General features: G+C 36.7%; 1 protein-coding gene across 1 annotated transcript in view; it reads right to left on the bottom strand.

Moving 5' to 3' along the window:
• The window catches only part of LOC129226734 (fatty acid synthase-like), a 271075-nt gene that overhangs the window by 126087 nt on the left and 130882 nt on the right, over positions 1 to 14106 (bottom strand). The gene's annotated exons all lie outside the window — the stretch shown is intronic.

A 14106-nucleotide genomic window follows, 5' to 3' on the forward strand; every position in this document is an offset into this window, starting at 1 on the left:
AAAAACTTTCCATCAACCACAGATTTTTGAAAAATTCAAAATAATTAAAATCTCAATTTAATGACACATATTCAATACATGTACAATAGTTTTGTCATTTACCATTTTATAAACAATTACAAAGCTTAAAACTAGTATAAAACAAAATATATATATATATTGTTTAAAAAGTTGCAAAAGAATGGAAGAGATTTTTGATGAAAAAAATAACGATACTCGTAATTTTTTTTTCTAAATTTCATACTTTATGTAGCTGTAAATGCTTTAACTGCAGATGCTCCTTTACTAGCACTGACACAAACTTAAATAATATATAATATTCTGATAAGATTCCAAAAGAAATCCCGAGAAAATTAAAAGTAAACCGTCCTTGATGTACCGCTTCAATTGCAGAAATATCCTGGTGAAAGCGTTTCCCATGCTCGTTGCTCACAGCTCCCATACTTTCAGAGGGAAAATTTTCAGTGACATTGAAGATCCTAATTTTTTGTAACTTTTTAACTTATCTTTAATTAATTTTTCATATTTAGGACTTCTATTGCTTCCTAAGAACTGTGTCACAACATTTTAAAATCAATCCATGCTGTTTTTCTTAAATCACTTAAATCTAGCTTCAAAATTTTGGTCCTTCATATTTTTTGCATGAATGAGGGATGAGAACTGTTCCTGCAAATATTGAAATCTACACCCTTCTTTATAAATTGCTGTATTAACCTGCAATATATTTTCTGCGCTCTGGCCATTTCTTTTTGGTATAATGGTCATGTATTGCCCTGCTGTCCCACTCGCACAGAAAATAGCAGTATATTGTATAATCGAGCTGCAGATCAATAATAGTGACAATTACTTAAAAAACTGTCTTCATGCTCCAATTATGATGTGACTAGTTAATTTAATGAATCAATATCTTTATATTTTCGTAGGAGTCTTTCAATATGCAAGAAGAAGCTATGGGAACCGATGGCAGAGCATTTCCACGCGCCGAAAGTCAACTTCAAGTACCGTAATCTTGCGTGAAACCGAAATGATACGGAGTGCCTAGCGCCATCTGCTCAAGGTCCCATTTATAAAACTCATTAAAGTCAACTCGGTTTCTACTCTCTTGTTACATGTTCTATCGCTGTAATGAGCAAAACAATATGTGTCTATGGATCAAATGCATCAAAAAGGAAAATGTAGTAAACTTGTAACTGCTATAAGATAGCCTATTATTAAACTTATGAAAAAACGAAACCAATTACCAAAACTTATGAATAAAATCTCTTAAAACTGGAGGGTGATAGAAATTTTTTGCAAACATTTTCTTCTTCAGCACTTTTAAATCTATAAGAAACACCGAAAACACATTTAGGAACAGAAAATTCGTTAACATTTGTTTTTCAGTGATATTTAGAGCCACATCACCTATTTTAGTCGATAATGTTTGAAAGTTTCGACAGAGAAATTATACACTTAATTTACAACAACGATTCTGCACCTAAAAGAAACCATTGAATTAGAGCTCACGCTATACATAGGTTCTGGAATTCTCAATTTACTACTATATTGTGCGTCTGACTTATTTCTATTAATATCTGTAAGAAATACAAGGGGTGCGGCATCTATCCTGGGTGCGGTGATTCCCACTAATTATATTGTAACGGATTCGGTGCGACTTCCACTTTCTTGAAATGAAGACACAGTTCTTGATAAAAACACAGGAAATTTATTTACACTATGTACAGGAAAGATCTTCAACAACTGCTAAATTATTCATCAGCAATTAAGCAATTATCACACAACACCGTAAACTCAACGTTTACACACGTATTTACTTCCAAATACGAAAACAACACAGCGAAATGCCTCGCTATAAACAGAGCAAATACACACTCTCAGTTCGAAATCCTCAATCGAAACTCTCCGTTTATCCATCGCTAACGGCTTTTATAAACATCCAAGAATTTTCCACAACATTCTTTCTGCTTCGAGAAATGCGTAAACCGTTATCAAATTTTATCAATGAAAAGAAAAAGAATAGGGGGTTGTATACTTTAGCCATATGTTAAGGGGTTGTATATTCATTACGGGAAACTATTTACAGGTTACGTTACTACAATAATTACTATTTACAGGATTTGTAACATTGCCCCCTTCCTAAGGACTGCACGTCCCGGGCAGTACAATCCCCAGAAAGGGTGCAAAACTTCTATCACAAGTTTACAAATATACACATTAATTAATAACTAACAGATACAGAAAACACAATAATAACAAGAAATATTACTAAACATTAAAAGCAAAAAAATTATCTACAACTTTTATGTTATCAACCATGGTTGTTTACGTAATACTCATGAACTATGGCCATGGTATGGGGCTAACCGATCATAATGTACAACCCTAGGTTTTGCATTAGGTGATTTTTGGATCCTCACTACGACGTCATTTAGTCGGTTAAGGACTTTGTAGGGTCCATCCCAATGCGACTGCAATTTGGGTGACAGACCTTTCCGTCGGATGGGATTCCATAACCAAACCTTGTCGCCTTCGTTGAATTCATGTCCAGTAGACCTTGTGTCGTATCGGGTCTTCATCTTCTCCGCCGCGATGTTGATTCGCTCCCGTGCGAAGTTATGAACGTCTTCCAACCGGGCCTGGAGATCCTGAATGTACTCCTCAGGCGATGAAGGCGCATCCGGAGGAAGACCGAAGACGAGATCACAAGGTAGCCGAAGCTCTCGTCCGAAGAGCATCTGAGATGGGGCGTATCCGGTAGTCTCGTGGACAGCACTGCGGTAGGCCAGCAGGAACAAAGGTAGCTTCTTGTCCCAATCCTGTTGATTTCTGGATACCATAAGCGAGAGATTATTCAGGATTGTGCGGTTAAATCTCTCCACCATGCCGTCCGATTGTGGGTGTAGTGGTGTTGTCCTAGTTTTCTCAATTCCGAAAATTTGACATAGGCCCTTAAACACAGCAGAGATGAAATTCCTCCCTTGATCGGAATGAATCTGCAAAGGTGTTCCGTATCTCGAGATCCAATGTTGGACTAGAGTCTCTGCTACGGTGGTAGCCTCTTGATCTGGAATGGGATATGCTTCCGGCCATTTGGTGAAGTAGTCGATGGAAACAAGAATGTATTTGTTCCCATCAGCAGTTCTTGGTAGAGGACCCAGGATGTCGATCCCAATTCGTTCGAAAGGAGCTCCAACGTTGTACAGATGTAGCTTCCCTCTGCTTCTTTTCTTCGGTCCTTTACGAGCAGCACAGGCGTCATAAGAATGGCACCACTTCTCCACGTCATCCTTCGCCTTGCTCCAGAAGAAGCGTTCCCGAACTTTATTGAGGGTTTTCAAGACACCAAAATGTCCTCCAGTCGCACTACTGTGTATTTCTTTCAGAACATCTGAAATCCTTGATCGGGGAAGTAGTAACTGCCACCTAGATGTTTTGCCGTCGTCAGATTCCCATTTTCGGTGTAGCACGCCGTTCCGTAAATGGAGCGAGTTCCATAAAGCCCAGTATCTTTTTGTTGCAGGACTGAAGATGGAAACGTCCTGCCAGCTAGGTCGCCGACTGTCACTTTCCATGAACTCCAAAATTGGTTTTATGTCGGGGCCTTCAAGTTGATCTTTTCGAACTTGGTCGTCACTCCATGGATCAGGTTCTGATGATATTGGAGTCACTGTCACCTGATAGGCGGTAGGGCTAGTCGTTCCATACTGTTTCTCGATTCGGGAACAATAGTGGCAGTTCTCAGGACAGGGTCTCCTTGATAAAGCGTCAGCATTACCGTGAGATAATCCTTTTCGATGCTTGATCTCCATGTCATACTCCTGGAGCCGCTGTATCCATCTGGCTGTCTGACCTTCCGGATTTTTGAAGTTCAAAAGCCAAGTTAATGAGGCATGATCTGTCCGAAGCAGAAATTTTCGGCCGTAAAGGTAATGATGGAAGTGTTCTACAGCTTTCACTATGGCCAGTAACTCCTTTCTGGTGACGCAGTAATTCCGCTCCAACTTTGATAAGCATTTGCTCCAGTAAGCGATGACATGTTCATTTCCGTCAATTTTTTGGGATAAAACAGCTCCGATGCCCTCGTTGCTCGCATCAGTGTCTAGGATGAAGGATTTTTCAGGCTGAGGATAGTCGAGGATAGGCGTTGATGTTAAAGCCTCCTTCAGTCGTAGAAATGCATCTTCGCATTCTTTGGACCATTCAAACTTTTGCTTGCTCTCCGTCAGCTTATGCAAAGGTCGTGCAATGTTGGAAAAACCCTTCACAGACTTCCTATAGTACGTGCAGAGCCCCAGGAAACTTCGCAGCTGATGGATGTTTTTGGGACGACTCCAACTCTTGACCGCAAATACCTTCTCTGGATCGGTTTGCACACCCTCAGAAGAGATGATGTGACCAAGATAGTTCACTTCCCGGCGGAACAAATTACATTTGGACGGACTTAACTTCAGATTGGCTTCCTTAAGCTTTTGCAGCACCTTCCTAAGATTTGCCAGATGTTCTTCGAAACTGCGTCTCACGATGATGATATCGTCTAAGTAGACCAGACAGGATTCGTAGGAAAGTCCTCTTAACACTGTCTCCATAAGACGCTCGAACGTAGCTGGTGCATTGCAGAGGCCGAAGGGCATCACTTTAAACTGCCATAAGCCTTGTCCAGTTGTAAATGCTGTCTTCTCTCGGTCATCAGGGTGTATCTCAACCTGCCAGTAGCCGCTCTTCAAGTCCAGGGTCGAAAACCACTTGTGTCCGGAAAGAGTGTCCAAGGTGTCGTCTATCCGTGGAAGAGGGTAACTGTCTCTCTTGGTGATTTCATTCAGCCGTCGGTAATCGACACAAAATCTGGTGGAGCCATCTTTCTTTCGGACTAAGACGATGGGAGAAGCCCAGGGACTGGATGACGGTTCGATTACGTCATTCTCCTTCATCTCTTTCAGGAGGGTCTCAACCTATTCCTTCTTGGCGAACGGTAGTCGTCTTGGATGCTGTTTAATAGGGAGGTGTTCTCCAGTGTAAATCCTATGCTGCGTTAAATTCGTACGGCCAACATCCTCCGATGTAGATGAAAACAGATGCTTGAAGTCGTCCACCAATTGTTCCGCAGCAGTTCTTTGATCTTTCGATAATGGCGCACTCCCAATTAACTTCGACGTCAAGGACTCAGAAGACACAGTCTCAGGGGAATTGATTCTTCTAATGATGCAGTTTACTGGAGTACAAGTTGCCAACACTTCACCTTTTCGGATATTCCTTGGCCTTTCACTCACGTTGGCGACTCTCACAGGAATTACATCCTTAGAAAGGTCCACAAGCGTAGATGCTACCAGTACTCCTTTTAGGCTATTGCTTAGGTTAGGGTATTCAATGAGTCCAAATCGAAAACTATTGCTTTCTTCAAGGGAGCCAGGTATTAATGACTCTGACCTTGAGGGAATCGATAAATCTGTTTGAGCTATTATTTGATGAGCGGATTTTACATCACTCTCTGCAGGGAAAACGGCTATGTCTTCTCTCATCGAGTGCAGCTCATTAGTCTTGAAGTCGAGAGTGAAGTCATATTTCTTCAAAAAGTCCAATCCGAGAATGAAGGGGTCCGTGATATTAGCGACGAATGCCGTATGATGGTAGGTGGCATTCCCAAACACTATTTTCAAGTCCACTTTACCGTCAATCTCAATTTTGTCACCTGTCACAGTCTGGAGACTTACGCGTGACGATGTCCACAGCAGTTTCAATCCAAATTCACGAGCCACATCTGTCCTAATGATTGTCACATTGGCTCCAGTGTCAACAATCAGTCTGCAGGGGTTCCCATTTACATGTGCGTAAATGAAAAGTCCATCACTGCCACTACTAGAAGAGGAAATCTGCAGAGCTTTAGTGGTGGTGATTTCCTTCCCTCGCGTAGCTTGGCGAGCCGGACAACTCCTTCGCAGGTGTCCTTCACTACCGCATTTCCAGCACTCCTGCTCTTGTTTCTTTTGGGCTGTTATGCTGCTCAAATGTCTTGTCAAGTCACCGAGTTGTCTCTCAAGTTCAGCGAGGTGGGACGACCTGGAATCAGACTCATCAGCTTCCTGAGTCCGGATTAGATGCCGATCCACACGGGTTGCTTCTTGGGCGGCCTCGTATCTCATTGCATACACAACGGCAGAATTCAGGTCTTTGACATCCGCCATCCGTAGAGCTTTCTGGATTTCCGGATCTCGAACCCCGTCGATGTAGTAGTTGAGTGCCAGGTTGTCTCGAACATCCGCAGGGCAGTCGTAAAAAGCAAGATGAGACAGTCTCTCGATGTCCGCCGCAAGCTCTTGCAGGGTTTCCCCAGTTTTCTGGAAACGGGACTTCAACTGGAGTCGGCTGAAATCTTTCTGGCACTTCTCACCGAAGCGAAGCTCCAACGCAGCTGTGAGGGCGGCGAAATCCAGGCGCTGGCTGTCCGGAAGGGTCTGGAGAATGTCCGCTGCGTCACCTCTCAGGGATGCTGCAAGATGACAGGCCTTGGTAGCAGAGTCCCATCCGTTCGCTTCCGCCACTATCATGAATTGAGTTTTGTAAACCTGCCACGAAGTTTTCCCATCAAATGTGGCAAGTTTAATGGACGGTCGAGCAACCGATGTGGGAGCGCCAAACTGTACAGAGCTGCTTTCCGCGGTCGCCAATCTCCTTTCCACGTCCTTAAAGATCTCTTCTTTAAATAGATGAAATCTTCCATCTTCTTCTTCAAATTTATTTTCTACAGCATTGAATCGGCTTTCAACGGTATCAAATTTTTCTTCAATAGCATCAACTCGATGCTCTATGTCATTAAATTTATTTTCCATCACAGTCTTTACCGAAATAAGGTCGTTTTTAATTTCTTCTTGGTTAGACGTTAAGTCCTTTTTCAGCACCGTTAAATCGCTTTTTAACTGGTCTTGATTTGCCAACATACTTGCAGTCAGATCACTTTTTAATTGTTCTTGATTAGCCGCCATATCATTTTTTATTTGTTCTTGATTAGCCGCCATATCATTTTTAACAGAGTTGATTGCATCAAGAAGTTGTTTTAATTGTTCATCCATTGCGCGAGTAATCACCATAAAATTAAAGTCCAAATTCAAAAAAAGTCTTTATGAAAAAAATGTCCAAAGTCACACTTACTCCAAGAAAGTCCAGAAGAAGCCCCACGTTGGGCGCCAAATTGTAACGGATTCGGTGCGACTTCCACTTTCTTGAAATGAAGACACAGTTCTTGATAAAAACACAGGAAATTTATTTACACTATGTACAGGAAATATCTTCAACAACTGCTAAATTATTCATCAGCAATTAAGCAATTATCACACAACACCGTAAACTCAACGTTTACACACGTATTTACTTCCAAATACGAAAACAACACAGCGAAATGCCTCGCTATAAACAGAGCAAATACACACTCTCAGTTCGAAATCCTCAATCGAAACTCTCCGTTTATCCATCGCTAACGGCTTTTATAAACATCCAAGAATTTTCCACAACATTCTTTCTGCTTCGAGAAATGCGTAAACCGTTATCAAATTTTATCAATGAAAAGAAAAAGAATAGGGGGTTGTATACTTTAGCCATATGTTAAGGGGTTGTATATTCATTACGGGAAACTATTTACAGGTTACGTTACTACAATAATTACTATTTACAGGATTTGTAACATTATTCTAAAGTAAAATTTTCTTATTTAAAAGTAATATTAAGTTTTTTCAGTATGAAATTCACACTAATCGGACCGTTAGTTTCATACTTTAAATAAAATTTCCAGTACCTTATTAAGCAAGTTTTTACGTTGTAGGGTCACATTGAGTAAAATGAAGGTTACATGAAAAGGCTATAAGGGGGTATCAAATTTATTGCTCTAATGACATACTGATATCTTTATTAAGATTTTTGTGGTAGCAAGTTTTTAACATTATTTTTTGGAAGGAATATTTTTTTATTACTTTTTACTGTTTGAAAACATTTTCTTAATACCAAAAAAAAAAAAAAAAGAAGTCTGATCATATGCTTAACTGTCTACGAAACTTTGATAATTATTTTTCTGTATCCCTCTGTCATTTAAAATTCTGAACGATGTAACTTTACGTAAGCTTCTCTGACTGAAAAATGATATATTACTATTTCGAGATAAGATGCATTTATTTTTCTTTTAAAATTTTAGAGCAGTTTAAGGAAGGTAAAATGGTCATAGTATTAAAGCTTAGCAATTAGTGCATTCCATGGCAATGTTAACCATTTTGTTATATTTTTTTATTACCAGTAATTTCAGTAATTAGATGTTATGGGTTTTTCCCCAAATCCGAAACACGGAAGGAAAGTTAAGGTTTTATTTACAAAATTAAGGAAACGTTCTTTGATACTGCCCTAAAATTCATGGCTAACAATATTGATAGTGAGTCGAGAGCATCAAAAGATAATGCACGGAGGAACAGCCAGTACACTAGCAAAAGTTCGAGCCAATTGCTAGATTCTTAAAGTACGTCAATTGGTGAAAATAATAATCAAAGACTGCAAAGTGTGTCGAAAGTTCTTAGCTAAACCTAGCAGAGCACTCAGATTACAGCACCATTGCCTAGTGACCGGATAAATGAAACTCCTTAGTTCTCAATTTGCAGTTTGGACTTTGCAGGCCCCCTCTACGCAAAACACTTCGAAGAACTACGCAAATCTTACATTGCACTATTTACTTGTCGCGTCACAAGAGGCATCCACCTCGAACTTGGTGTCAGACCTGACAGCAGATTCCTTTTTACTTAACTGTAAAAGGTTACAAAGTTTCTAACAAAAAAATGAAACTGTAAAGTGGTTTACAGTGACAATGCAATAATATTCCTTAAAATTAAAAAGGAAATTGAAAATTTGTCAAATTTTTTTGTAAATAGCACCGTTTGAAACTTTGTGCGTAGAGGAAGAATCACTTGGAGGAACATTACAGAGAGATCCTCATGGTGAGGAGGTTTTTACAAGCGTCTTGTTCAATCTGTTAAGGAGTGCATGCATAAAATAATTGGAAAAACTTTTTTGAATTTTAAGGAGATAAACTCCGTTCTCGATAAGGTCAAATTAAGTGCTTTATCTACGACCTTTGACTTGTGTTTATGACGGAAGCGATGAGCCAAGAACCCTTTTACCCGTGCAGTTCTTGAATTTTGGGCAAAATCGAACCTTCGTATCCACTTACATTTGCCTAAATAATCAACAAGTGTTCTAAAAAATGATCTATTTTACAAAGAGAGAGACATCTACACCCACTCTTGAAAAAGCTGTACGATAGATAAAAATAGTATTTATTAGATCCACGTACTGCTCATTCAGTAAAAAATACAAACTACAAGCATTGAGCTCTAAGTAGGGGATGTTGTGTTAATCGAAGAGAACCCAAAAGATAAGCTTCAATCAGAGCCGTATACAAGGGGGAAGGGTTTCTTAGGGTTCACCCCCCTCCGAAAAGTTCGGTTTGACATTTAATTGTTCGGTTATATTTAAAAATTTCCAAAAAATATTTTTCCAAAACTGAAATGTCTTTCATATGTATATTAATTGCATAAAACGCTTTCATAATGGATAACCCAACGACTTGAACATTAGCACAAATAGCGCAAAGCTCCGCACGAAAGTTTTTAAAACCTCCCCGAGATTATTTTTTGGTTACGGTCCTGGCTTCAATGGAAGCTGGGTAAAACTGAAAGGGTGTTTCCTGGTCGTGACAAAAACAAATTGATGTTATGAACTGAAAACCAACAATGGACATTATAAGCTTATCGAATATAAGCGATTTTGAACTATAAAAAACTATTTTCACACCTTTTCAAAACTATACTTTTAAATTGTAACTTTATTAAATGTGAATTAATATTTACCGCTCTTACCTTCTACAGCAATGATTCTAAGTTATAACATTTCAAAAATTGAATGAAGTCATGTGATCAATAATAGCCATTTTAACACTAATATAATTTTATTGATAAATATTAATAAAATTTTGCATGATGAACTAAGTTGTTCTTAGTAAACAAAATAATCAAGAAAATTAAAATGGAACAGTTTAGGAAGTTCTCAGTTAAAAAATCAATCATAAAATGATTAAAGTTTTATCACTTTATGATAATTTTTTAAGTTCAATTTCAATAATCAAAGTTTAACCTTTTTGCCGTTCTCTACTGTCCGCGATTTTTTCTCCCTAGCGGCCTGCCGTTTTTTCGCTGTATGTAGTGCTGCTTTCTCTGTACAACTCTCACTTGCATTCGTTCGCACAGGATGAATGTAATGTAAATGTTTGCATAAAATTTAAGTAAATTATAAACACAAAAAAATATGATTATTATTTTGAAAAATAGACACAAATTGTACTTACATTTAAGCTGATTAACTCCATTTCTTAACACATTTTTTACAGTGAGATAAATTCTAAAACAAGAGGTAATAATATGCATTACATTCTTTACAATAGTATTGAGTTTCATTTCGACCTTTTTTCCCTAATATTGCTTTTCTGCAACAAATACAACCCCTTCTTCTTTGTTCCTTCTGATTTGCGGTAGGCAAAATGTGGTCTAAAAGTGCCTTTCGGTGTGACGTGATACATCACAGCTGCTCAAACGACACTCTCTCTGCTCATTTGTTGTTGGTTTGTAATATTTATCAATTATTTTGTCGACAAGATCAAGCATGAAAGATAAGTGATCCAATTTGCCACCACTTTCCTTGTACGAAATATATGTGATAAATCCTGACACATCTAATAAGTGTTTAAATATTTTGAAATAATATCGCTGCTTGTTTCACAGAGCTAGACAGTTTGATAGCATTTGATCCAGGCAGTCCACTCCTCCTGTTTTATTACTGTAATATTTTACAATTATTGTTTTTCTTTTAGTTTTTTAATATCAAGCATCGAGGTATTCTGAAGTGTACTTATCAAACACATATCCTTCTTATCTTTCCACTTTCTAACAAGAACTTTCCACCTTTGGAAAGCAAGTCTCATTTTTCTTCAGGTTCACTGACTGTCAGGGAGACATGTCTTCTCTGCTATGTTTTACGTTGCCAAATGCATCAGTTTTGTTCTTTAGTAATCTGGTCTGTTATAAAAATTGTACAAATTTAGGCAATAACCTTGACTTAATAGAAGGTTTGCTAAAGATAATGCTACCTTTGTCCTCATAGATGTATTTTCTGTTGAAACACATGCCTCTGTATTTTTTTACAGCATAAATGCTGAAATCTCAAACCAGTGTCTGATTTATTCAGTTCAAAAATAAATAAATAAATAAATAAATAAATAAATTAAAAAGATTCCAAATCTTGCACTGCTGGATGAAATATATTCAGTTTTCATCGGCGTACATTGAAGGTCATGGGATTTTGGGTTTCAAAATCAAAGAAAAAAAATGAACAAAGGAACATTTTGGTGTTAAAAAGGTGCATCACAAAAAAAAAAAAGAATCAAATTTTAAATGCCAACTAACATAATAGTTCATTAATTTTTTTTTTACAACAGTTGATTTTTACTTACAAATAAAGCTCAATATAACCACTTTCGTGATGTCGAGATGATCGATTGTGCGTACGATGCGCAATTCGATATTCAGCTAATCCGAATTGATTTGTCCTAAGTGTAGGACAAAAGTGAAATGTCCTAAGTAAAGTAAACAAGTAATGTTATTTAAAAAGGATAACCATTATGACCAAGATGCTCATTAAAAATAAAAAGCTGAAGAAAACGGTTAAGATTTTTTTTAAATAAAAACTATGCATGGTTTATGAAATGCGTTTCTTTTGGATACACGGAATGTAATTGGGAAAAAAATCATTTTCAAAAGCTGTTCAGTATATGCTAACACTTCTTGAAGAATATTATATTTATAAAAATTTAATAAGGTATTGATATTTTCGCAGAAAATAAACTTAAACATGTGTTATAATTAATTTTTATGTGTAAGCATGTAGTCATTTTATCTAACATGGATAACCTATGATAATGTTTCAAATATTTTTGAATGCAGGAATTTTCATTTGAACGTAACTTATGCCTAATTTTACTTGAATTTAATTTTAGTTACAAGGAACTAAAAGAATTGAAACTGATCTAATTGAACAAAAAAATTGACGTTAAAGTTGTTTGTACTACTAAGCACAAATTTTAACATCAATTTCGAGACCTTTTTAAGATCAAAAAAACTTAGCTTGACAGCTTTAACCGTCTGTTTCATAATGTATTTGAACATTTGGCAACGGGTAACGTGTAAACAAACGTCGTGTTTTCAGCGCCGCTGAAAAAATAGTCGAAATACGAAATATATATAAAGAATTCAAGAAATATTCTTCTGGAGAGTAACTGGAATACATTACCAATGAGATAAGCTTGTATGTAATGAGTATATCAGCTTAAATTTGAAGGAAAAGAAAAATCCGTAGGCCTAACGCTTGTATTTTTTTTTCAACGTTATGTGTCGGTTCTTCTTAAAGTGAGTGGCGCCATCTTCTGAGTGTTGAGATTAACAAGAATTCATTAAAAAATGAAATACGTAAGATGTCTGACAAGTGTTGAATTTGTGTTTCTGAGATTTTTGATAAAAGTGAGGTGTTTTGTTGCAGTAAATGTAAAAATTTATTTCACCCGAAATGTATAAATATTAGGGAAGAAAATTATAGAAAAATGTCTAGGGACAGAAAATCGAAATGGAAATGTGAAGATTGTAGCGACAGTGTAAAGGCAGCAAGTGCTGACACAAATGCTGAAACTCCTTTAACTATAGAAATGATTAGAGATGAAATCAAGAGTTGTTTCCGTAGTTTCGAAGGGCAATTTTTACGAGAACTGAAGCCTATTAAAGAAGAAATTGGTGAACTAAAAAAATCCCTGGATTTCTGCAATAAATCGTCTAAAGAAATGAACAGTAAACTTATCGGTATAGTCGATGAAATAAAACAAGTTAGAGAAGAAAATAGAAAATTGGTGCTGGAAAATAGAACATTGAACGATAAGATAGAAAGCATCGAACAGGAATTAGATGCAATCGAACTTCGATCGAAAGAAAACAACATTGAAATTAACAACTATCCTAAGGAAAAAGGAGAGAATCTGAATGATATAATTGGAAAGATGGCTACTGAGTTGCATCTAGAAGAAAACGGTGAAATAATTAACATGCACCGAGTTCCAACGCAAAGTAAAAATAAAATAAAACCTATTATAGTGAGATTTAAGGATATTCTCACACGTAATACATGGCTCAGAGCTACCAAAGATAATAAAAATTTAACTACGACCATGATTAACAATAAATTTGAAGAACAAAAGATTTTCATCAATGAACATGTTACAAGAAAGGTTAAGAAATTACATTTTATAGCCAGAAAATTCAAGAGTGAAAATGATTATAAATTTGTTTGGATGAAAGGAGGAAAGATCTTTCTTCGAAAAAGTGAGAATGATAGAGTAATACAGGTAAGGAGGAAAGAGGACTTGGATAAATTGAGAAATAATTCGGACCAGTTTTTGTGCGATGGAAGACCACGATATTAAGAGAGGTGAACGGGTGTTCATGGATTATGATTCAATTGAAAAAATCACTGAACTAAATAACGTGGACGAAGCAGAGACATTTCTTACAAAAGACAATACAGCGGTATTAAACATTTATCATCTGAACATAAGGAGCATAAGGCAAAATTTAGATGAACTCTTGATAACAATTGAAAATATGGATATAGATAATTTGTTATTAAGAGAAATATGGATTAAGGAATGTGAAATTGATAATTATAATCTTAAGGGGTATAACAAACTTTATAATACAAGAGAAAGAAATAGATCAGGGGGAGTCGTAGCTTATATTAAAGAGAAATACTACTTTTCTGATCAGAGTATTTTAATGAATACTGCTAAGGCATTATACTTGTATAATAAGGAACTTGATTTTTTTATAGTTTTTATTTACAGGGTTATTGAATGTAGTATAAATGATTATATATTAGAACTTGAACAAAAGGTAAAAGGAATTGTATGTAAAAACATTTTGTATATTGGTGACATAAACATTGATACTTTACAGAATAACACGACAACAAATGATTATATTAATACTA

The sequence above is a fragment of the Uloborus diversus genome, chromosome 7 (genome assembly GCF_026930045.1).
Source record: "Uloborus diversus isolate 005 chromosome 7, Udiv.v.3.1, whole genome shotgun sequence".
NCBI classification, from domain to species: Eukaryota; Metazoa; Arthropoda; class Arachnida; order Araneae; family Uloboridae; genus Uloborus; species Uloborus diversus.